This window comes from Nicotiana tabacum, chromosome 19 (genome assembly GCF_000715075.1).
Source record: "Nicotiana tabacum cultivar K326 chromosome 19, ASM71507v2, whole genome shotgun sequence".
NCBI classification, from domain to species: Eukaryota; Viridiplantae; Streptophyta; class Magnoliopsida; order Solanales; family Solanaceae; genus Nicotiana; species Nicotiana tabacum.
Window position 1 is genome coordinate 103,453,926 of NC_134098.1, and position 4,908 is coordinate 103,458,833.

Below are 4,908 nucleotides of genomic sequence, written 5' to 3' on the forward strand. Positions count from 1 at the left end.
TACAATTCAGGTCGAGAAATATAAGCATTATGAGTTACCTTCAACAGTAACAGAGGTATGTACAATCGGCCACACCTATCTCAGTTATGCCCTATTGGGGGATAACAAGTGTAGTTTAAGAAAAGGACGGGATATCAGGATCCGGCTGTGGTGAGAGTAACCCAAAATGGTGAATGGATTGTTTGTGTTAGTTGACATTTCTGAAGGATATTACAAAGGTGCTAATAGATCTCCTTGTGAGACACCCAAATGGTGCACTCTAGAATATTACAATTAGATGTGAATACTGAAAGCCTGGAAGGGATAAATGTTACCTTAGTTTGACTCACGTCCCTAGTAGAGTGAGAGCGTTAAGCAACTCAAAGAGCTACTAGATGGAGCAAAGGGGAGCTAAAAGCAAAAGAATGTCTTGTTCGAGTTTTCAAAATAAAGTGATAGACATAAATATTAGCGAGAAATAAGAAGAGAGTTAATGAAGCATTATGAGTAAGATGTAATACATGGATGACAACGGTAGATCAAAAAGATGACAATATTACAAAGTCTATAGTCAATTGAAGGAAAAGACGAGAGGTGATAGGCCTTGAGACAACAAAAAAGTATAGGCCATAAAGTCATATCCTCATTTCAAAAAATAAGTTCGTGACTCCAACGCGACTACCGAAAGGAAAAGTTAGACCCCAGAATAATAGAAATCAGTATGGCCTGGTGAATAAGATAAACTAAACATGAATTAGGGAATGAGTGATTGGATAATAGTCGACATCATGAGAATTTTATATTTCGTTCCGACGATAATAGAATGGACGACAGAACAATAACTATTAAAGGTCACTCAGGAAGATTCTTTCCTAAAGAAAGCAATGTGAGCAAAGTTAAGCTTAAGGGACTGTATGTGCCAGTTATACTAAGTGTCACCCTCGCGAGTAAGGAATTTTGTTTTCCTTGGTACAGAAGGATTTCTGCAAGGCGAGTAAGGGTCATCGATGATGTGAAAGGACGCCAAAGATGAAGAGGTAAAACATCTATAGGTAGGTCATCGTAGCTCCAACTCTCAATACTCGACTAAAAGGGGGAATACAGAGTGATGTGGTATTAAGTCATAATTAAGTGGTTCTAGTAATTATGGAATAGTAAGGGAAGAATGCGATAAAAAATGAAAAAGGGATGAGATTGCACATATTCAAAGCCTACAGATATGCTACAATTCCAGAACATTATGCAAACACGATGTCAAGGAAAGAAAGTAAGGGTCCCTGCCCGAGATGTTATTGATAGATAAGGAGCCAGTGCGAGACGTAAGTTAAGACAAAGGAAATTACCTAAGATACATTACGCGGAATATTGATATGAGAATGGGCCAACGAGTAGTTAGTAGTTGATTCAGGAAGAGCCTAGTTATGGCTAGATGAGAGGTTATAGACAGATCAGTAGATCATGCAAGATGAACATAGTAAAACCCGATATACTGAATTCAGCCTCGCAGTCATGACATTGTAATACTTGAGAAATATTCAGATAAGAGTGGGGTGGTTAAAGGTACCATATGAGTGTTACGGAAATAAAAGAGAGTGCCACTGGGAAGACATCCAAATATCAAGTTTAGAAGCAACCATACAAGCACATGGACGTGGAGGTAAGTAACTACAGATAATTATAGGCAAGGAAAGGACATCAAAAGGTCCGTCTAGTATACAATGTAATAAGCTTACAGCTTTACAAGAATTAGAGGATCCTCCCTAAGTACTATAATGAAAGACTAGCTGATGAAATAAGGAAGAAGGCTTCAACCTAAGCACAGTGACCGAAAGAGGAAATGGTCTTGTAACAACAGTCTCACAACAACATTGTAAGCACTCTATAAGAAAGTAGGGGGAGTAAAACCAAAAGTAATATTCGAGATCATATGAGTTGCACGAAAACTCCGGCACGCAACAAGGAGGTAGAAAGACCAGGAAAAGTAATAGCTTACATTTAAAGAAAGCTAAAAAGGAACGAAAAGAATTATTTGATCAGTGACCCAGAGTGAGTTACATTATGAATGCACTTTAGATTTTGGAGTACTATCCATGCAGCATATGTGTTGACAATCATACAACTGTAGAAGACTCTGGTATAAGTTAAAAGAAAGAATTGAGTCCAGGTCATAGACAAGGGATTGAATTATTAGATGATGGTATCACGGATATCCATAGCGGCTATGAAAGACTAAAGTAATAACTAATACCAGGAGCCGCAAATCGGAAGATAGCTTAAGCCTACACGAAGGCCGATCGCAATGAAGTGGAAACTAAAGAGTTACATCAACGAAGCAAATCAGGAGTCTGATTATTGGACCCAAAAAATGTTAGACATCATGATTGAGAACATAGCAGAATCACTCTTAATATCAGATGTGCAAGAGAGATAGTACAACAACCATATTCTATAACGACTCTACGATAAAGCCAATTAGAAGAGCACCAGCCTTATAAGAAGTCAGTATAAAGCTCCTACCGGATTGTGTATGCACCAGAGGTGCAGGTGTTATAATAGAGCTTCAAGTTGTGGATGTGAATTGTACCTATGTGGAAGGGTGGTCATAAAAGAGATAGAAGATGTGAGGCTACATTTTAAGGTAAGTAAGGTAAAGGTGAACAACGTACGAGATACTCAAATGCAGAAGGTTGTGAATAGTCCATACTTCAGATAAAAGGCCAAAAACACTGAGACTCAGTATCCAGGAATGATAACGGCATCGTCAGTGGCATATTTTATGGCCTATGGTTTCTATGTATCAAGAGGTCTAGTTAAAAGAATAAAGAAGATTTGGAGACGATGTGATATCTCGCTTGATGTTCCAGAATGACACAAGGAAATCTATGGTGCAAGCAAGTTGAAGGAAGGTTGCGAATAATATAAATATATACGTATAGGTTGCACGCTAAAGTATAGTAAAGCGACAAGGTTTTATGACATGAGTAAGGATAAGAAAGGGCGAGTGGGAAGGTGACGAGAATGGATAAGTCCTCGGGATTAAGCCCATATAAACAAGAGAGCTAGTGGTTTCTCTAAGTTATAGAAAGTTCAGTGTAGCCGGAATGAACTCAATACATCTAAGACTAATAGTATTTAGAAGAGATGGAATGCTGCCTCGTAGTAGAATAGGGGTGTAATTATGATAGATAAAGGATGACGTTTAGGCCTTCGATTGAGTAATAATTTTATGAGTTGTACAGGATTAAAATACCCACGTAAGGTAAATCACATTGGGATGCTATGAAATACGATTATGGAAGTATAGTATCGTATCGCCCCCAGGTGGATCAGGAAAATCACTTCAAATATTCCACGATGCAATGTGAGCCCTAGTGATTACGTAAGAGATTTCAAGTTACCAGTGGTAGATTGTAGATCACTATTAAGGTGAATCAACAATGGACGAACAAAAGTCACAAAGTATGAGATGAGATTAGGCCATCATTCTTAAGATGGACAGTAATGAGGAAGCATTAACGGACTTAGATTTATACATATAGGATGAGCAACAAAAGTAACTCGGAGTTCGGTAGCAGACCTCAGTAACGATAAATCGAAGTAAAAGTTATGGTATAGTATGACCTACCTAGATGCAGTAAAGTTATACGAATGGATAACCGGGGTTATGAAATAAGATATAGCAGTATTCGTAAGTTCAATAAAGTATCGAGCAAAGAACTTCAATATACCTATAGATGCCCAGAAAGACATCTTATCAAGCTATGTATATGCTTACAAAGTGAGGCCTAGAGATTGGCTAAAAACTGGAGGAAAAAAGAAAGAAGAGTCACATAGGCGCACATACAAGAAAAAAGTCGTACATGCTGCATGACATAAGGTAGCAAGAGTTACGAGATTGGAAGAATTCCGACCACGAACCATGGTGTGAGAAAGAGGCCTAAAGGGGGGAATGTCCTGGCCTTTGGATTTATTCAAAGAACAATTGCCTAAATGGCAAGAAGAGTATTAAAGTATTCGCAAGAGCTATGGGTTATGAGAATGATAAGTGCATTCGTCAACATTCGAGGACGAATGTTCCAAATTGGGGAATGATGTTACACCCCATGTTTTCGTAGGTAAAAGTATGCCATAAATAAATTGATGAAAGCTCGAAAATGAGATATTACATCCCGCATTTTCGTACGTTAAAGTTTCGTCGAAGTTTGACATTTTGGATAAAATACGACCCGAGCTAAAATACCCGGTATTTATGGACTAGTATCATACAAGGTACCATATGACTATAATAGTAAGGTGTACAAAGTGTGTTAAAATTGAGTAGTATTTTTATTAATTTGAGATAATTCTTGATTATTTGAGTAATTGGTTGATTAATGGGGGATTAATTAGTTAAATAAGACATTAGTGGGTAATTAAGACCTTGGGAAAAGGCCTAAGAGGCCCAAAAACATGGCAGCCCACCCCCCTTATAATTAAAATGACTCTTAAAAGTCTTGCATAGATGTCATATTGTGGAAGATTAAAGTGGCTTAGTCACCACTTGAAGTGGGCCCACACCTATTCAAACACACATAAAGAATTGTGACCATTTTGCTTCATTTGGTCTCTTAGATTTTCAAGAGATTCAAGTATACTGTTCTTTCTATTAGAAACTCACGTTAGAACATATTGAAGGAAATCATAACATTTTCCTACCCCAATACCAAATAACACATGATGGAGCACTTGGTAGGCATTGGATTTATGTTACTATTGTGAGATTTTACAATTATAAGGGAATACAGTGCAATCTTTCTCAAGAAAATCGGTTCAGGTATGTTAAGACTATCCCTTCTTTCCTTTTTGGCATGATCTATATGATACAAATGAAGCGAACAAATACACAACTTTCATAAATGACTTTATTCATAGAAGTATTAGAGGTGCCTA